This window comes from Durio zibethinus, chromosome 13 (genome assembly GCF_047325235.1).
Source record: "Durio zibethinus cultivar Kanyao isolate XHJ-2024 chromosome 13, ASM4732523v1, whole genome shotgun sequence".
Lineage (NCBI taxonomy): Eukaryota > Viridiplantae > Streptophyta > Magnoliopsida > Malvales > Malvaceae > Durio > Durio zibethinus.
In genome coordinates, this window is record NC_143174.1 from 14,603,071 (window position 1) to 14,625,093 (window position 22,023).

Sequence of the window (22,023 nt, forward strand, 5' to 3'; positions counted from 1 at the left end):
AAGGGGGTGTGAGTTCTTGAGGTTTGATGAGGGATAGGGGGCCAATATAAGGGCCAAGTACCAGCACCCATCGCACATCATGTGCGCACACCCCCCGGCCCCCCCGATCATCGTAACCCTAATGCTACCGATCAAGTTCTCCGGCGATGCTCCGACGATAGTGCCCCGGGGAAGAAAAATGTGGCACCAGCACATGCTCGAGCCCAGCATGTGCTTCCGCAACCCTTGATCTAGTCCGATCTTAGATTGGGAATGAACTCCGTATGCTTAGACTGGGAATGAACTCCGTATGCCAAAGTCAAGCCACGAAATGAGCGTGCGGGGGCTCAGCCGGCCAATGGGGCGGGATGCACAAGCCGGGGATCGGTCAGGTCCCTCTCTAAGTGCTGCTGATCTGGCTACCACAACCCTTAGTCTGGTCTGATTTTAGACTGGGAATGAACTCCGTATGCCTAAGCTATCCGACGAAACGAGTGGGCGGGCAAGCAGGCGGGCACTACGCCTGCCAAAGAGACGGGATGCGCAAGCCGTGGATCGATAGGGTGCTAGGTGGGATTAGGCACATCTTCATATTTCTGTATGCCAATGCCATTTTTATGGCTTGTAAATTCATACAATGGTCCCTTAAGCCTTCACGTGAAGTTGCATGGCAAGACGACTCATTTTCTATTTTTCATGATTTTCAAAAGTTTTTACGGTTCGGGATTTTTAAAAATTTTTTCGAAAGGATTTTTGGCCCCAAACTTGGTAGACATGATCCTTGTATTTTTGTTGGCATGCACAAAAAAAATCAGCTAAAAACTCGAAGTGTACAAGATTTTGTGACAATTTGAAAAAAGTGTCCCCATTTCAGACACTTTAATGGCTACTGGCAGCAAACCTATAAAATCTCAAATGCTTTTTAAGGGGGTGTGAGTTCTCGAGGTTTGATGAGGGATAGGGGGCCAATATAAGGGCCAAGTACCAGCACCCATCGCACATCATGTGCGCACACCCGCCCATCGGCCCCCCCAATCACCGGAACCCCAATGCCGCCGGTCAGGTTCTCCGACGATGCTCCGGTGATGGTGCCCCGGTGATGAAAAATGCAGCACCAGCACATGCTCGAGCCCAGTAAGTGCTGTCGTAACCCTCAGTCTGGTCGAATCTTAGACTGGGAATGAACTCCGTATGCTTAAACTGGGAATGAACTTCGTATGCCTAAGTCAACCCGTAAAACGAGCATGCGGGCGCTCTGTTGGCCAGAGGCGCATGATGCGCAAGTCGAGGATCAATCGGGTCCCCCTCTGCATGTTTCTGATCCTACTGCCACAACCCTCAGTTCGGTCTGATCTTATACTAGGAATGAACTCCGTATACCTAAGCCAACCGACGAAACGAGGGGGCAGGCGGTCGGGCACTACATTGGCCAGAGAGACGGGATGCGCAAGCCCCGGATCGATAGGGTGGCAGGTGGGTTTAGCCATATCTTCATATTTCTATGTGCCAATGCCATTTTATGGCTTGTAAATTCATACAATGGTCCCTTAAGCCTTCACGTGAAGTTTAATGGCAAGACGACTCGTTTTCTATTTTTCACGATTTTCAAAACTTTTTGCAATTTGGGATTTTTTAAAATTTTTTCGAAAGGAGTTTTGGCCCCAAACTTGGTAGACGTGATCCTTGTATTTTTGCTGGCATGCATAAAAAAAAGCAGCTAAAAACTCGAAGTCTACAAGATTTTGTGATCATTTGAAAAAAGTATCCCCATTTCAGACACTTTAATGGCTACTGACAGCAAACCTATAAAATCTCAAATGCTCTTTAAGGGGTGTGAGTTCTTGAATTTTGATGATGGATAGGGGGCCAATATAAGCACCAAGTACCAGCACCCATCGCACATCATGTGCGCAGACCCCCTCGAAACCTCTGATCGTCGGAACCCCAATACCGTCGGTCAGGTTCTCCAGCGATGCTCCGGCGATGGTGCCCGAACCCAATATGTGCTCCTGCAACCCTCGGTCCGGTCCGATCTTAGACTGGGAATGAACTCCGTATGCTTAAACTGGGAATAAACTCCGTATGCCTGAGTCAACCCACGAAACGAGCGTGCGGGCGCTCAGTCGGCCAAAGGGGTGGGATGCGCAAGCCGGGGATTGGTCGGGTCCCCCTCTATGTGATGCCGATCCTGCTGCCGCAAGCCTCGGTCTGGTCTAATCTTAGACTGGGAATGAACGCCGTATGCCTAAGCCAACCGACGAAATGACCGGGCGGGCACTACGCCGACCGGAGAGACGAGTTGCGCAAGCCGTGGATCGATAGGGTGGCAGGCAGGTTTAGCCATATCTTCATATTTCTACATGCCAATGCCATTTTATGGCTTGTAAATTCATACAATGGTCCCTTAAGCCTTCACGTGAAGTTTCATGGCAAGATGACTTGTTTTCTATTTTTCACAATTTTCAAAAGTTTTTGCAGTTCGGGATTTTTTAAAATTTTTTCGGAAGGAGTTTTGACCCCAAACATGGTAGACGTGATCCTTGTATTTTTGTTGGCATGTAAAAAAAAATTCAGCTAAAAACTCAAAGTGTACAAGATTTTGTGACCATTTGAAAAAAGTGTCCCCATTTTAGACACTTTAATGGCTACTGGCAGCAAACCTGTAAAATCTCAAATGCTCTTTAAGGGGGTGTGAGTTCTCAAGGTTTGATGAGGGATAGGGGGCTAATATAAGGGCCAAGTACCAGCACCCATCACACATCATGTGCGCACACCCTCCCCGGCCCCCCCGATCGTCGGAACCCCAATGCCACCGGTCAGATTCTCCGACGATGGTGCACCGGTGAAGAAAAATACGGCACCAGCACATGCCCGAGCCCAGCATGTGCTGCCAAAACCCTCGATCCGGTCCGATCTTTCACTGGGAATGAACTCCATATGCTTAGACTGGGAATGAACTCCGTATGCCTAAGTCAACCCATAAAACAAGTGTGCGGGCGCTCAGTCGGCCAGAGGGGCGGGATGCGCAAGCCGGGGATCAGTCGGGTCCTCCTCTGCGTGCTGTCGATCTTCTTACCACAACCCTCGGCTCGGTCTGATCTTAGACTGGCAATGAGCTTCGTATGCCTAAGCCAACCGACGAAACGAGCGGGCGGACGGGCGGGCATGCACTACGCCGACCAGAGAGACGAGATGCACAAGCCGTGGATCGATAGGGTGGTAGGTGGGTTTAGGCACATCTTCATATTTCTATGTGCCAATGCCATTTTTATGGCTTGTAAATTCATACAATGGTCCCTTAAGCCTTCACGTGAAGTTTCATGGCAAAACGACTCCTTTTTCTAATTTTCACGATTTTGGAAACTTTTTGCGGTTCGGGCTTTTTTAAAATTTTTTTAGAAATAGTTTTCGCCCCAAACATGGTAGACGTGATCCTTGTATTTTTTTTGGCATGCAAAAAAAAATTCAGCTAAAAATTCAAAGCGTACAAGATTTTGTGACCATTTGAAAAAAGTGTCCCCATTTCAGACACTTTAATGGCTACTGGCAGCAAACCTGCAAAATCTCGAATGCTCTTTAAGGGGGTGTGAGTTGTCGAGGTTTGATGAGGGATAGGGGGCCACTATAAGGGCCAAGCACTAGCACCAATCGCACATCATGTGCTCACACCCCCACTCGGCCCCCCCGATCACCGAAACCCCAATGCCGTCGATCCGGTTCTCCGGTGATGCTCCGACGATGATGCCCCGACGAAGAAAAATATGACACCAGCACATCCCCGAGCCCAGCATGTGCTGTCGCAACCCTCGGTCCGGTCCGATCTTACACTGAGAGTGAACTTTGTATGCTTAGACTAGGAATGAACTCCGTATGCCTAAGTCAACCCACGAAACGAGCGTGCGGGCGTTCAGGCAGCCAGAGGGGCGGGATGCATAAGCCGAGGATCGATCGGGTCCCGCTTTGCATGCTATCCATCCTGCTACCGCAACCCTCGATCAGGTCCAATCTTAGACTGGGAATGAACTCCGCATGCCTAAGCCAATCGACGAAACGGGCGGGCGGGTGGGTCGACGGGCACTACGCCGGCCAGAGAGACGGGATATGCAAGCTATGGATCGATAGGCTGATAGGTGGGTTTAGGCACATCTTCATATTTTTGCATGCCAATGCCATTTTTATGGCTTGTAAATTCATACAGTGGTCCCTTAGGCCTTCACGTGAAGTTTCATGGCAAGACGACTCATTTTCTATTTTTCATGATTTTCAAAACTTTTTACGGTTCGGGATTTTTTAAAATTTTTTTGAAAGGAGTTTTGACCCCAAACTTAGTAGATGTGATCCTTGTATTTTTGTTGGCATGCACAAAAAAAATCACCTAAAAACTCGAAGTGTACAAGATTTTTTGACCATTTGAAAAAAGTGTCCCTATTTCAAACACTTTAATGGCTACTGGCAGCAAACCTGTAAAATCTCAAATGCTCTTTAAGGGGGTGTGAGTTCTCGAGATTTGATGAGGGATAGGGGGCCAATATAAGGGCAAGTAATAGCACCCAATGCACATCATGTGCGCACACCCCCTCGACCCCCCCGATCGTCGAAACCCGAATACCGTCGATCAGGTTCACGTGAAGTCCGTATGCCTAAGTCAACCCACCGAATGAGCGTACGGGCTTTTAGCCGGCCAGAGGGGCAGGATGCATAAGGCGAGGATCGGTCGGGTCCCCTTCTTTGTGCTGCTGATCCTGCTACCGCAACCCTCGGTCTGGTCTGATCTTAGACTGGGAATGAACTCCGTATGCCTAAGCCAACCGACGAAAATAGCGGGCAGGCGGGCACTACGCCGGCCAGAGAGATGGGATGCGCAAGCCATGGATCGATAGGGTGGTAGGTGGGTTTAGGCACATCTTCATATTTCTGTGTTCCAATGCCATTTTTATGGCTTGTAAATTCATACAATGGTCCCTTAAGCCTTCACGTGAAGTTTTAGGGCAAAACGACTCATTTTTTATTTTTCATGATTTTTGAAACTTTTTGGTTCAGGATTTTTAAAAAATTTTTCAGATGGATTTTTGGCCCAAAACTTGGTAGACCTGATCCTTTTATTTTTGTTGGCATGCACAAAAAAATTCAGCTAAAAACTCGAAGTGTACAGGATTTTGTGACCTTTTGAAAAAAGTGTCCCCATTTCAGACACTTTAATGGCTATTGGCAGCAAACCTGTAAAATCTCAAATGCTATTTAAGGGGGTGTGAGTTCTCAAGGTTTGATGAGGGATAGGGGGCCAATATAAGGGCCAAGTACTAGCAACCATCGCACATCATGTGCGTACACTCCCCCCCGGCCCCCCCGATCACCAGAACCCCAATGCCGCCAGTCAGGTTCTCTAGCGATGCTCTGGCGATGGTGCCCAATGAAGAAAAATGGTGCACCAGCACATGCCTGAGCCTAGCATGTGCTGCCATAACCCTCGGTTCGGTCCGATCTTAGACTAGGAATGAACTCTGTATGGTTAGACTGGGAATGAACTCCGTATGCCTAAGTCAACCAACAAAACGAGCGTGCGGGCGCTCAGCCGGCCAGAGGGGCGGGATGCGCAAGCTGGGGATCGATTGGGTCCCCCTCTGCATGCTGCGAATCCTGCTACCGCAACCCTCGGTTTGGTCAGATCTTAGACTGGGAATGAACTCCGTATGCCTAAGCGAACCGACGAAACGAGCGAACGGGCAGGCGGGCACTACGCCGACTAGAGAGATGGGATGCGCAAGCCTTGAATCGATAGGGTGGTAGGTGGGTGTTGGCACATCTTCATATTTTTGCATGCCAATGCCATTTTTATGGCTTGTAAATTCATACAATGGTCCCTTAAGCCTTCACGTGAAGTTTCATGGCAAGACGACTCATTTTCTATTTTTCACGATTTTAGAAACTTTGTACGGTTCAGGATTTTTTAAAATTTTTTTGGAAGCAGTTTTGGCCCCAAACTTGGTGGACATGATCCTTGTATTTTTGTTGGCATGCACAAAAAAATTCAATTAAAAACTCAAATTGTACAAGATTTTGTGACTATTTGAAAAAAGTGTCCCCATTTCAAACACTTTAATGCCTACTGGCAGCAAACTTGTAAAATCTCAAATGCTCTTTAAGGGGGTGCGAGTTATCGAGGTTTGATTAGGGATATGGGGCCAATATAAGGGCCAAGTACCATCACCCATCGCACATCATGTGCGCACCCCCTGCTCGGCCCCCCTGATCATCGGAACCCCAATGCCGTCGATCAGGTTCTCTGACGATGCTCCGACGATGGTGCCCCGACGAAGAGAAATGTGGCACCAGCACATGCCCGAGCCCAACATGTGCTGTCACAACCTTCGGTCCAGTCCGATCTTAGACTGGGAATGAACTCCGTATGCTTAGACTGAAAATGAACTCCGTATGCCTAAGTCAACCCATGAAATGAGCGTGTGGGCGCTCAGCCGACCAGAGAGGCGAGCTGCACAAGCCGAGGATCAGTAGGGTCCCCCTCTGTGTGCGGTCTATCTTGCTGCTGTAACCTTCGGTCTGATCTGATCTTAGACTGGGAATGAACTCCGTATGCCTAAGCCAATCGACGAAACGAGCGGGCAGGCGGGTGGGCACTACGCCGGCCAGAGAGACGGGATGCGCAAGTCGTGGATCGATAGGATGGTAGGTGGGTTTAGGCACATCTTCATATTTCTGCGTGCCAATGCCATTTTTATGGCTTGTAAATTCATACAATGGTCCCTTAAGCCTTTACATGAAGTTTCATGGCAATATGACTCGTTTTCTATTTTTTACGATTTTCAAAACTTTTTGTGGTTCGGGATTTTTAAAATTTTTTCGGAAGGAGTTTTGGCCCCAAACTTGGTAGATGTGATCCTTGTATTTTTCTTGGCATGCACAACAAAATTCAGCTAAAAATTCGAAGTGTACAAGATTTTGTGACCATTTGAAAAAAGTGTCCCCATTTCAAACACTTTAATGGCTACTAGCAGCAAACCTGTAAAATCTGAAATGCTCTTTAAGGGGGTGTGAGTTCTCGAGGTTAGATGAGGGATAGGTGGCCAATATAAGGGCCAAGTACCAGCACCGATCGCACATCATGTGCGCAAACCCCCCCAGCCCCCCCGATCGTCGGAACCCTAATGCCGTCAGTCAGGTTCTCCGGTGATGCTCCGACGATGGTGCCCCGGCGAAGAAAAATGCGGCACCAGCACATGCCCGAGCCCAGCATGTGCTGCCACAACCATCGGTCCTCTCCGTTCTTAGACTAGGAATGAACTCCGTATGCTTAGACTGGGAATAAACTCCGTATGCCTAAGTCAACCCACGAAATGAGTGTATGGGCGCTTAGCCGGCTAAAGGGGCAGGATGCGCAAGCCATGGATCGATAGGGTGGTAGGTGGGTTTAGGCACATCTTCATATTTCTATGTGCCAATGCCATTTTTATGGCTTGTAAATTCATACAATGGTCCCTTAAGCCTTCACGTGAAGTTTCATGGCAAGACGACTCCTTTTCTACATTTCATGATTTTTGAAACTTTTTACGGTTTTGGATTTTTTAAAATTTTTTTGGAAGGATTTTTGGCCCCAAACTTGGTAGACGTGATCCTTGTATTTTTTTTGGCATGCACAAAAAAATTCAGCTAAAAACTTGAAGTGTACAAGATTTTGTGACCAGTTGAAAAAAGTGTCCCCATTTCAGACACTTTAATGGCTACTGGCAGCAAACCTATAAAATCTCAAATGCTCTTTAAGGGGGTGTGAGTTCTCGAGGTTTGATGAGGGATAGGGGGCCAATATAAGGGCCAAGTACCAGCACCCATCGCACATCATGTGCGCAAACCCCCCCGGCCCCCCCGATCGTTGGAACCCCAATGCCGTCGGTCAAGTTCTCCAGTGATGCTCCGGCGGTGGTGCCCCAACGAAGAAAAATACGGCACCAGCACATGCCCGAGCCCAGCATGTGCTGCCGCAACCCTCGGTTCGGTCCGATCTTAGACTGGGAATGAACTCCATATGCCTAAGTCAACCCACGGAACGAGCGTGCGGGCGCTCAGTGTGCTACCGATCCTGCTACCGCAACCCTCAGTCTGGTCTGATCTTTGAATGGAAATTAACTTCGTATGCCTAAGCCAACCGACAAAATAAGCGGACGGGCGGGCGGACGAGCACTATGTCGACCAGAGAGATGGGATGCGCAAGCCGTGGATCGATAGGGTGGTAGGTGGGTTTAGGTACATCTTCATATTTCTGTGTGCCAATGCCATTTTTATGGCTTGTAAATTCATACAATAGTCCCTTAAGCCTTCACCTTAAGTTTCAGGGCAACACAACTCGTTTTCTATTTTTCACGATTTTCGAAACTTTTTACGATTCGGGATTTTTTAAAATTTTTTCAGAAGGAGTTTTGGTCCCAAACTTGGTAGACGTGATCCTTGCAGTTTTGTTGGCATGCAAAAAAAATTCAGCTAAAAACTCGAAGTGTACAAGATTTTGTGACCATTTGACAAAAGTGTCCCCATTTACGACACTTTAATGGCTACTGGCAGCAAACCTGTAAAATCTCAAATGCTCTTTAAGGGGGTGTGAGTTCTCAAGGTTTGATGAGGGAAAAGGGGGCCAATACAAGGGCCAAGTACCAGCACCCATCGCACTTCATGTGCGCACACCCCCCGATCGTCGGAACCCCAATGCCGTCGGTTCGGTTCTCCGACGATGCTCCGACGATGGTTCCCCGGCGAAGAAAAATATGGCACCAGCAGATGCCCGAGCCCAGCATGTGCTGCCGTAACCCTCGGTCCGGTCCGATCTTATACTAGGAATGAACTTCGTATGCCTAAGCCAATCGTTGAAACGAACGAGCGAGCGGGCGGGCAGGCAGGCACTACGCCGGCCAGAGAGACAGGATGCGCAAGCCGTGGATCGATAGGGTGGTAGGTTGGTTTAGGCACATCCTCATATTTCTACATGCCAATGCCATTTTTAGGGCTTGTAAATTCGTACAGTGGTCCCTTAAGCCTTCACGTGAAGTTTCATGGCAAGACGACTCGTTTTCCATTTTTCACGATTTTTGAAACTTTTTACAGTTCAGGATTTTTTAAAATTTTTTTGGAAGGAGTTTTGGCCCCAAACTTCGTAAACACGATCTTTGTATTTTTGTTGGCATGCACAAAAAAAATCAGCTAAAAACTTGAAGTGTACAAGATTTTGTGACCATTTGAAAAATGTGTCCCCATTTCAAAAACTTTAATAGCTACTAGCAGCGAACCTGTAAAATCTCAAATGCTCTTTAAGGCGGTGTGAGTTCTTGAGGTTTGATGGGGATAGGGGGCCAATATAAGGGCCAAGTACCAGCACCAATCGCACATCATGTGCGCACACCCCCCCGCCCCCCGATCGTTCGAACCCCAATGCCATCGGTCAGGTTCTCCGGTGATGCTCCGGCGATGGTGCCCCGGCGAAGAAAAATGCGGCACCAACACATGCCCGAGCCCAGCATGTGCTGCCGCAACCCTCGGTTTGGTCCGATCTTAGATTGGGAAAGAACTCTGTATGCTTACACTGGGAATGAACTCCGTATGCCTAATTTAACCCATGAAACGAGCGCGCGGGCGCTCAGCCGGCCAGATGGGCGGGATGCACAAGCCGAGGATCCATCGGGCCCCCCTCTGCGTGCTGCCAATCCTGCTGTCACAACTCTCGGTCCAGTCTGATCTTAGACTGGGAATGAACTCCGTATGCCTATGGCAACCGACAAAACGAGCGGGCAGACGGGGGGGCACTAAGCCGGCCAGAGACACGAGATGCGCAAGCCGTGGATCGATAGGGTGGTTGGTGGGTTTAGGCACATTTTCATATTTCTATGTGCCAATGCCATTTTTATGGCTTGGAAATTCATAGAATGGTCCCTTAAGCCTTCACGTGAAGTTTAATGGCAAGACGACTCGTTTTCTAATTTTCACAATTGTTGAAACTTTTTACGGTTCGAGATTTTTTAAAATTTTTTCGGAAGGAGTTTTGGCCCCAAACGTGGTAGACGTGATCCTTGTATTTTTGTTGGCATGAACAAAAAGATTCAGCTAAAAACTCAAAGTGTACAAGATTTTGTGACCATTTGAAAAATGTGTCCCCATTTAAGACACTTTAATGGCTACTGCCAGCAAACCTGTAAAATCGTAAATGCTCTTTAAGGGGGTGTGAGGTCTCAAGGTTTGATGAGGGATAGGGGGCCAATATAAGGGCCAAGTACCAGCACCCATCGTAAATGCTTTTTAAGGGGGTGTTTGTTCTCGAGGTTTGATGAGGGATAGGGGGCCAAATTAATTGCCAAGTATGAGCACCCATCACACATCATGTGCGCACAGCCCCCCCGGCCCCCCCGATCGCTAGAACCCCAATGCCGTCGGTCAGGTTCTCCGGTGATGCTCCGATGATGGTGCCCCGACGAAGAAAAATGTGGCACCAACACATGCCCGAGCCCAGCATGTGCTGCCGCAACCCTCGGTCCGGTCCGATCTTAGACTGGGAATGAACTCCGTATGCTTAGATTGGGAATGATCCCCGTATGCCTAAGTCAACCCACGAAATGAACGTGTGGGTGCTCAACCGGTCAAAGGGGTGGGATGTGCAAGCCGGGGATGGATCGGGTCCCCCTCTGCGTGCTGTCGATGCTGCTGCCGTAACCCTCGGTCCGATTCAATCTTAGACTGGGAATGAACTCCGTATGCCTAAGGTAAACGACGAAATGAGCGGGCGGACGGGCGGGCACTACGTCGGCCAGAGAGACGGGATGCGCAAGCCGTGGATCGATTGGGTGGTTGGTGGGTTTAGGCACATCTTCATATTTCTGTGTGCCAATGCCATTTTTATGGCTTGTAAATGCATACAATAGTCCCTTAAGCTTTCACATGAAGTTTCATGGCAAGACAACTCGTTTTCTATTTTTCACGATTTTTGAAACTTTATATGGTTTGGTATTTTTTAAAATTTTTTCGGAAGGAGTTTTGAACCCAAACTTGGCAGACGTGATCCTTGTATTTTTGTTGGCATGCACAAAAAATTCAGCTAAAAACTCGAAGTGTACAAGATTTTGTGACCATTTGAAAAAGTGTCCTCATTTCAGACACTTTAATGGCTACTGGCAGCAAACCTGCAAAATCTCAAATGTTCTTTAAGGGGGTGTGAGTTCTCAAGGTTTGATGAGGGATAGGGGGCCAATATAAGGGCCAAGTACCAGCAAGCATCGCACATCATGTGCGCACACCCCCCAGCCCCTCGCTCGTCAGAACCCCAATGCCGTCGGTCAGGTTCTCTGGTGATGCTCCGACGATGGTTCCTCGGTGAAGAAATATGTGACAACAGTGCATGCCCGAGTCCAGCATATGCTGCCGGAACCCTCGGTCCGGTGCGATCTTAGGCTGGGAATGAACTCCGTATGCTTAGACTGGGAATGAACTCCGTATGCCTAAGTCAACCCATGAAACGAGCGTGCGGGCGCTCAGCCAGCCAAAGGGCCGGGATGCGCAAGTCGGGGATCGGTTGGGTCCCCCTCTGCGTGCTGCCGATCCTGCTGCCACAAACCTTAGTCCGATTCAATCTTAGACTGGGAATGAACTCCGTATGCCTAAGCCAACCGACGAAACGAGCGGGCGGGTGAACGAGCGGGCGGGCACTACGCTGGCTAGAGAGACGGGATGCGCAAGCCGTGTATGGATAGGGTGGTAGGTGGGTTTAGGCACATCTTCATATTTCTGCATGCCAATGCCATTTTTATGGCTTGTAAATTCATACAATGGTCCCTTAAGCCATCACGTGAAGTTTCATGGCAAGGCGACTAGTTTTCTATTTTTCACGATTTTCAAAATTTTTTACGGTTCGAGACTTTTTAAAACTTTCAAAACTTGGTAGACGTGATCCTTGTATTTTTGTTGGCATGCATAAAAAAATCAGCTAAAAACTCAAAATGTACAAGATTTGTGTCCACTCGAGAAAAGTGTCCCCATTTCAGACACTTTAATGGCTACTGCCAGCAAACCTGTAAAATCTCAAATGCTCTTTAAGGGCGTGTGAGGTCTCGAGGTTTGATGAGCGATAGGGGGCCAATATAAAGGCCAAGTACCAGCACCCACCGGACATCACGTGCGCACACCCCTCCCGGCCCCCCCGATCGCCGAAACCCCAATGCCGCCGGTCAGGTTCTCTGACAAAGCTCTAGTGATGGTGCCCCGGTGAAGAAAAATACGGCACCAGCACATGCCTCAGTCCAGCATGTGCTACCGCAACCCTCGGTCTGATCCGATCTTAGACTGGGAATGAACTCCATATGTTTAGACTGGGAATGAACTCCGTATGCCTAAGTCAACTCATAAAACGAGCATACGGGCGCTCAGCCGAACAGAGGGGCGGGATGCGCAAGTCGGGGATCGACCAGGTCCCCCTCTGTATGCTACTGATCCTGTTGCTGCAACCCTCGGTCTGGTCCCATCTTAGACTGGGAATGAACTCCGTATGCCTAATCCAACCGACAAAATGAGCGGGCGGGTGGATGGGCGGGCGCTAGGTCGGCCAGAGAGAGGGGATGCGCAAGCCGTGGATCGATATGGTGGTTGGTGGGTTTAGGCACATCTTCATATTTCTGCATGCCGATGCCATTTTTATGGCTTGCAAATTCATACAATGGTCCCTTAAGCCTTCACGTGAAGTTTCATGGCAAGACGACTCATTTTTTCTTTTTCATGATTTTCAAAATGTTTTGCGGTTCAGGATTTTTTAAAATTTTTTTGGAAGGAGTTTTGGTGCCAAACTTAGTAGACGTGATCCTTGTATTTTTGTTGGCATGCGTAAAAAAAAATCAGCTAAAAACTCAAAGTGTACAAGATTTGTGTCCACTCGAGAAAAGTGTCCGCATTTCAAACACTTTAATGGCTACTACCAGCAAACCTGTAAAATCTCAAATGCTCTTTAAGGGCATGTGAGATCTCAAAGTTTGATGAAGGATAGGGGGCCAACATAAGGGCCAAGTACTAGCACCCACCAGACATCATGAGCGCACACCCCCTAGCCCCCACGATCGCCGGAACCCCAATGCCGCCGGTCAGGTTCTCCGACAAAGCTTTGGTGATCGTGCCCCAATGAAGAAAAATACGGCACCAGCACATGCCCGAGCCCAGGATGTGCTATCGTAACCCTCGGTCCGGTCCGATCTTAGACTGGAAATGAACTCCGTATGACTAAGTCAGCCCACGAAACGAGCGTGCGGGCGCTCAGCCGACTAGAGGGGTGGGATGCGCAAGCCGGGGATCGACCGGGTCCCCCTATGCGTGTTGTAGATCCTGCTGCCGCAACCCTTGATCCGGTCCGATCTTAGACTGGGAATGAACTCCGTATGCCTAAGCCAACCGACGAAACGAACGGGCAGGCGGGTGGGCGGGCACTACGCCGGCTAGAGAGACGGGATGCGCAAGCCATGTCTCGATACGGTGGTAGGTGGGTTTAGGCACATCTTCATATTTTTGCGTGCCAATGCCATTTTCATGGCTTGTAAATACATACAATGGTCCTTTAAACCTTCACGTGAAGTTTAATGGCAAGACGACTCGTTTTCTATTTTTCACGATTTTTGAAACTTTTTACGGTTCGAGATTTTTTAAACTTTTTTGGAAGGAGTTTTGGCCCTAAAATTTCTAGACGTGATCCTTGTATTTTCGTTGGCATGCATAAAAAAATTCAGATAAAAACTCGAAGTGTACAAGATTTTGTGACCATTTGAAAAAAGTGTCCCCATTTCAGACACTTTAATTGCTACTGGCAGCAAACCTATAAAATCTCAAATGCTCTTTAAGGGGGTGTGAGTTCTCGAGGTTTGATGAGGGATAGGGGGCCAATATAAGGGCCAAGTACCAGTACCCATCGCATATCATGTGCGCACACCCCCTCCTCGGCCCCCCCGATCGTCGGAACCCCAATGCCGCCGATCAGGTTCTCTGACGATTCTCCGGTGATAGTGCCCCGGTGAAGTAAAATGCAGCACCGGCACATGCCCAAGCCCAGCATGTGCTGCCGCAACCCTCGGTCCGATCCGATCTTAGACTGGGACTGAACTCCGTATGCTTAGACTGGGAATGAACTCCGTATGCCTAAGTCAACCCACGAAACGAGCGTACAGGCGCTCAGCCGGCCACAGGGGCAGGATGCGCAAGCCGGGGATCGGTCGGGTCCCCCTCTGCGTGCTACCCATCCTGCTACCACAACCCTCAGTCTGATCCAATCTTAGACTGGGAATGAACTCCGTATGCCTAAGCCAACTGACGAAACGAGTCGGCGGGCGGGCACTATGCCTGCCAGAGAGACGGGATGCGTAAACCATGGATCGATAGGGTGGTAGGTGGGTTTAGGTGCATCTTCATATGTCTGCGTGCCAATGCCATTTTTATGGCTTGTAAATTCATACAAAGGTCCCTTAAGCCTTCACGTGAGGTTTCATGGCAAGACACTCGTTTTCTATTTTTCATGATTTTTGAAACTTTTTACGGTTTGTGATTTTTTTAAATTTTTTCGGAAGAAGTTTTGGCCCCAAACTTTGTAGACGTGATCCTTGTATTTTTTTTGGGATGCACAAAAAAATTCAGCTAAAAACTCGAAGTGTACAAGATTTTGTGACCATTTGAAAAAAGTGTCCCCATTTTGGACACTTTAATGGCTACTGGCAGCAAACCTATAAAATCTGAAATGCTCTTTAAGCGGGTGTGAGTTCTCGAGGTTTGATGAGGGATAGGGGGCCAATATAAGGGCCAAGTACCAGCACCCATCACACATCATGTGCACACACCCCCTTCGGCCCCTCGATCGTCGGAACCCCAATGCCGTCGGTACCCCAATGCCGCCGGTCAGGTTCTCCAGCAATGCTCCGACGATGGTGCCCCGGTGAAGAAAAATGTGGCACCAGCACATGCCCAAGCCCAGTATGTGCTACTGCAACCCTCGATCCGATCCGATCTTTGACTGGGAATGAACTCCGTATGCTTAGACTGGGAATGAACTCCGTATGCCTAAGTCAACCCACGAAATGAGCGTGCGGGAACTCAGCCAGCCAGAGGGGGGGGATGCGCAAGCCAGGGATCGACCAAGACCCCCTCTGCGTGCTGTTGATCCTGCTGTCACAACCCTCAGTCCGATCTGATCTTAGACTGGGAATGAACTCCATATGCCTAAACCAACCTACGAAACGAGTGGGCGGGCGGGCACTACGTCGGCCAGAGAAATGGGATGTGCAAGCCGTGTATCGATAGGGTGGTAGGTGAGTTTAGGCACATCTTCATATTTCTGCATGCCAATGCCATTTTTGTGGCATGTAAAATCATACAATGGTCCCTTAAGCCTTCACGTGAAGTTTCATGGCAAGATGACTCGTTTTCTATTTTTCACGATTTTTGAAACTTTCTGCGGTTCATGATTTTTTAAACTTTTTTGGAAGCAGTTTTGGCCCCAAACTTGGTAGACGTGATCGTTGTTTCTTTGTTGGGATGCATAAAAAAATTCAAATAAAAAGTTAAAGTGTACAAGATTTTGTGACCATTTGAAAAAAGTGTCCCCATTTCAGACACTTTAATGGCTACTGGCAGCAAACTTGTAAAATCTCAAATGCTCTTTAAGGGCGTGTGAGTTCTTGAGGTTTGATGAGGGATAGGAGGCCAATATAAGGGCCAAGGACCAGCACCCATCGCACATCATGTGTGCACACCCCTCTAGCCCCCCCGATCGTCAGAACCTCAATGCCGTTGGTCAGGTTCTCTGACGATGGTGCCCCGATGAAGAAAAATGCAGCACCAGCACATGTTCGAGCCCAGCATGTGCTGTCGCAAACCTCGGTCTGATCCGATCTTAGACTGGGAATGAACTCTATATGCTTAGACTGGGAATGAACTCCATATGCCTAAGTCAACCCACGAAACAAACGTGCGGGCACTCAGTCGGCCAGAGGATCGGTCGCGTCCTCTTCTGGGTGCTACCGATCCTGTTGCCGCAACCCTCAGTCTAATCTGACCTTAGACTGGGAATGAACTCCGTATACCTAAGCCAACCGACGAAACGATCGGGTGGGCGGGCGGGCACTACGTCGGCCAGAAAGACGGGATGCGTAAGCCGTTGATCGATAGGGTGGTAGGTGGGTTTAAGCACATCTTCATATTTCTTCATGCCAATGCCATTTTTATGGCTTGTAAATTCATACAATGGTCCCTTAAGCCTTCACGTGAAGTTTCATGGCAAGACGACTCATTTTCTATTTTTCACGATTTTTAAAACTTTTTACAATTCGGGATTTCTTAAAATTTTTTTGGAAGGACTTTTGGCCCCAAGCCTGGTAGACGTGATCCTTGTTTTTTTGTTGGCATGCAAAAAACAATTCAGCTAAAAACTCGAAGTGTACAAGATTTTGTGACCATTTGAAAAAAGTGTCCCTATTTCAGACACTTTAATGGCTACTGGCAGCAAACCTGTAAAATCTCTAATGCTCTTTAAGGGGGTGTGAGTTCTCGAGGTTTGATGAGGGATAAGGGGCCAATATAAGGGCCAACTACCAGCACCCATCACACATCATGTGCGCACACCCCCCGGACCCCCGATCGTCGAAAGCCCAATGCCGCCGGTCAGGTTCTCCGATGATGGTGCCCCGGTGAAGAAAAATGTGGCACCAGCACATGCCCGAGCCCAGTATGTGCTACCGTAACCCTTGGTCTGGTCTGATCTTAGACCGAGAATGAACTCTATATGCTTAGACTGGGAATGAACTCCGTATGCCTAAGTCAACTCACGAAACGAGCGTGCGGGTGCTCAGCCGACCAGAAGGGCAGGATGCGCAAGCCGAGGATCGATCGAGTCCCCTTCTGCATGCTCTCGATCCTACTGTCGCAACCCTTGGTCCGGTCCGATCTTAGACTGGGAATGAACTTCGTATGCCTAAGCTAACCGATGAAACGAGTGGGTGGGCGGGCGGGCGGGCAGGCACTACAACTGCCAGAGAGACGGGATGCGTAAGCTGTGGATCGATAGGGTGATTGGTGGGTTTAGGTACATCTTCATATTTTTGTGTGCCAATGCCATTTTTATGCCTTGTAAATTCATAAAGTGGTCCCTTAAGCCTTCACGTGAAGTTTCATGGCAAGACGACTCGTTTTCTATTTTTCATGATTTTTGAAACTTTTTATGGTTTGAGATTTTTTAAAATTTTTTCGAAAGGATTTTTGGCCCCAAACTTGGTAGACATGATCCTTGTATTTTTCTTGGCATGCACAAAAAAATTCAGCTAAAAACTCGAAGTGTATAAGATTTTGTGACCATTTGAAAAAAGTGTCCCCATTTTAGACACTTTAATTGCTACTGGCAGCAAACCTGTAAAATCATAAATGCTCTTTAAGGGGGTGTGAGGTCTCAAGGTTTGATGAGGGATAGGGGGCCAATATAAGGGCCAAGTACCAGCACCCATCGTACATCATGTGTGCACACCCCCCGGCCCCCCGATCGTCGGAACCCCAATGCCGTTGATCTGGTTCTCCGACGATACTCCGACGATGGTACCCCGGCGAAGAAAATTGTGGCACCAGCACATGCCCTAGCCCAGCATGTGCTACCGCAACACTTGGTCCGTTTCGATCTTAGACAGGGAATGAACTCCGTATGCCTAAGTCAACCCACGAAACGAGAGTGCAGGCGCTCAGCCAGCCAGAGGGGTGGGATGCAGAAGCCGGGGATCGGCCGGGTCCCCCTCTACATGCTGTGGATCCTGCTGCCGTAACCCTCGGTCTGATCTGATGTTAGACTGGGAATGAACTCCACATGCCTAAGACAATCGACGAAACGAGCGGGCGGGCGGGCGTGCACCACGCCGGCCAGAGAGACAGGATGCGCAAGCCGTGGATCGATAGGGTGGTAAGTGGGTTTAGGCACATCTTCATATTTCTACATGCCAATGCCATTTTTATGGCTTTTAAATTCATACAATGGTCCCTTAAGCCTTGACGTGAAGTTTCATGGCAAGACGACTCGTTTTTTATTTTTCACGATTTTCAAAACTTTTTGCGGTTCGAGATTTTTTAAAATTTTTTCGGAAGGAGTTTTGGCCCCAAACTTGTTAGACGTGATCCTTGTAGTCTTGTTAGCATGCATAAAAAAATTCAGCTAAAAACTCGAAGTGTACAAGATTTGGTGACCATTTGAAAAAAATGTCCCTATTTCAGACACTTTAATGGCTACTGGCAGCAAAACTATAAAATCTCAAATGCTCTTTAAAGGGGTGTTAGTTCTCGAGGTTTGATGTGGGATAGGGGGCCAATATAAGAGCCAAGTACCAGCACCCATCGCACATCATGTGCACACACCCCCCAGCTCCCTCGATCGTCGGAACCCCAATACCGCCGGTCAGGTTCTCCGATGATGCTCCAGCGATGGTGCCCCGACGAAGAAAAATGTGGTACCAGCACATGCCCGAGCCCAGCATGTACTATCGTAACCCATGGTCTGATCTGATCTTAGACTGGGAATGAACTCCGTATGCTTAGACTGGGAATGAACTCTACATGCCTAAGTCAACCCACAAAACGAGCGAACGGGCGCCCAGCTGGCCAGAGGGGCGAGATGTGCAAGTCGGGGATCGGTTGGGTCCCCCTCTATGTGCTGCCGATCCTGCTGCTGATATTGCTACTGCAACCCTCGATTTGATCTGATCTTAGACTGGGAATGAACTCCGTATGCCTAAGCCAACCGATGAAACGAGCAGACGGATGGGTGGGCGGGTGGGCACTACGCCGGCCAGAGAGACGGGATGCGCAAGCCGTGGATCGATAGGGTGGTAGGTGGGTTTAGAAACATCTTTATATTTCTGCGTGCCAATGACATTTTTATGCCTTGTAAACTCATACAATGGTCCCTTAAGCCTTCACATGAAGTTTCATGGCAAGACGACTCGTTTTCTATTTTTCACGATTTTTTAAACTTTTTGTTGTTCAAGATTTTTTAAAATTTTTTCGGAAAGAGTTTTGGCCCCAAACTTGGTAGACGTGATGCTTGTATTTTTGTTGGCATGCACAAAAAAATTCAGCTAAAAACTCAAAGTGTACAAGATTTTGTGACCATTTGAAAAAAATGTCCCCATTTCAGACACTTTAATGGCTATTGGCAGCAAACCTGTAAAATCTCAAATGCTCTTTAAGGGGGTGTGAGTTCTCAAGGTTTGATGAGGGATAGGGGGCCAATATAAGGGCAAGTACCAGCACCCATCACACATCATGTGCGCACACCTCCCTCCGGCCCCCCGATCACCGGAACCCCAATGCGGCCGGTCAGGTTCTCTGGCGATGCTCCGGTGATGGTGCCCCGACGAAGAAAAATATGGCACCAGCACATGCTCGAGCCCAGCATGTGATGTTGCAACCCTCGATCCAGTCCGATCTTAGACTAAGAATGAACTCCGTATGTTTAGACTGGGAATAAACTCCGTCTGCCTAAGTCAACCCATGTAACGAGCGTACGGGTGCTCAACCGACAAAAGGGGCGGGATGCGTAAGTCGAGGATCGATCGGGTCCCCCTCTGCAACCCGTGAATCCTGCTGCCGTAACCCTCAGACTGGTCCGATGTTAGGCTGGGAATGAACTCCGTATGCCTAAGCCAACCGATGAAACGAGCGGATGGGCGGGCACTATGCCAGCCAGAGAGATGGGATGTGCAAGCCGTGGATCGATAGGGCGGTAGGTGGGTTTAGGCACATCTTCATATTTTTGCATGCCAATGCCATTTTTATAGCTTGTAAATTCATACAATGGTCCCTTAAGCCTTCACATGAAGTTTCATGGTAAGAGGACTCATTTTCTATTTTTGACGATTTTTGAAACTTTTTACGGTTCAAGATTTTTTTAAATTTTTTCAGAAGAAATTTTGGCCCCAAACTTGGTAGACGTGATCCCTGTATTTTTGTTGGCATCCAAAAAAAATTCAGCTAAAAACTCGAAGTGTACAAGATTTTGTGACCTTTTGAAAAAAGTGTCCCCATTTCAGACACTTTAATGGCTACTGGCAGCACACCTGTAAAATCTCGAATGCTCTTTAAGGGGGTGTGAGTTATCGAGGTTTGATGACCGATAGGGGGCCAATATAAGGGCCAAGTACCAGCACCCATCGCACATCATGTGCGATCACCCCCCAGCCCCCCCGATCGTCGGAACCCCAATGCCGCCGGTCAGGTTCTCCGACGATGCTCTGACGATGGTGCCTCGGTGGAGAAAAAAATTGCACCAGCCCAGCATGTGCTGCCGTAAACCTCGGTCTGGTTCGATCTTATACTGGGAATGAACTCCGTATGCTCAGACTGGGAATGAACTCCGTATTCCTAAGTCAACCCACGACACGAGCGTGCGGGCACTCAGTTGACAGAGGGGTGGGATGAGTAAGCCGGGGATTAGTCGGGTACCCCTATGCGTGCTGTTGATCCTGCTACCACAACCCTCGGTCTGATCCAATCTTAGACTGGGAATGAACTTTGTATGCCTAAGCCAACCGACGAAATGAGAGGGTGCGCGGGCGGGCAGGCACTATGCCGGCCTGAGAAACAGGATGCGCAAGCCGTGGATCGATAGGGTGGTAGGTGGGTTTAGGCCCATCTTTATATTTTTATGTGCCAATGCCATTTTTATGGCTTGTAAATTCATACAATGGTCCCTTAAGCCTTCACGTGAAGTTTCATGGCAAGACGACTCGTTGTTTATTTTTCATGATTTTCAAAACTTTTTGCAGTTCGAGACTTTTTAAAATTTTTTCGAAAGGATTTTTGGCCCCAAACTTGGTAGACGTGATCCTTTTATTTTTGTTGGCATGCACAAAAAAATTCAGCTAAAAACTCGAATTGTACAAGATTTTGTGACCATTTGAAAAAAGTGTCCCCATTTCAAACACTTTAATGGCTACTGGCAGCAAACCTGTAAAATCTCAAATGCTCTTTAAGGGGGTGTGAGTTCTCGAGGTTTAATGAGGGATAAGGGGTCAATATAAGGGCCAAGTACCAGCACCCATCGCACATCATGTGCGCACACCACCCTCGACCCCCCCGATCGTCGGAACCCCAATGCCGTCGGTTAGGTTCTCCGACGTTCCTCCGGCGATGGTGCCCCGACGAAGAAAAATGTGACACCGACACATGCTCGAGCCCAGCATGTGCTGCCGCAACCCTCGGTCCGGTCCGATCTTAGACTGGGAATGAACTCTGTATGCTTAGACTGAGAATGAACTTTGTATGCCTAAGTCAACCCACGAAACGAGCGTACGGGCGCTCAACCAGCCAGAGGGGCGCGATGCTCAAGCCAGCGTTCAGCCGGGTCCCCCTTTGCGTGCTGCCGATCCTACTGTCGCAACCCTCGATCTGGTTGGATCTTAGACTGGGAATGAGCTCCGTATGCCTAAGCCAACCAACGAAACGAGCGGGTGGGCGGGCGGGCACTACGTCGGCCAGAGAGACGGGATGCGCAAGCCGTGGATCGATAGGGTGGTAGGTGGGTTTAGGCACATCTTCATATTTCTGCATGCCAATGCCATTTTTATGGCTTGTAAATTCATACAACGGTGCCTTAAGCCTTCACGTGAAGTTTCATGGCAAGACGACTCATTTTTTATTTTTCATGATTTTTGAAACTTTTTACGGTTCGGGATTTTTTAAAATTTTTTCTGAAGGAGTTTTGACCCCAAACTTGGTAGACATGATCCTTGTATTTTTGTTGGCATGCACAAAAAAATTCAGCTAAAAACTCGAAGTGTACAAGATTTTGTGACCATTTGAAAAAACTGTCCCCATTTTAGACAATTTAACGGCTACTCGTAGCAAACCTGTAAAATCTCAAATGCTCTTTAAGGGGGTGTGAGTTCTCGAGGTTTGATGAGGGATAAGGGGCCAATATAAGGGTCAAGTACTAGCACCCATCGCACATCATGTGCGCACACCCCCCCGGCCCCCCGATCATCGGAACCCCAATGCCGCTGGTCA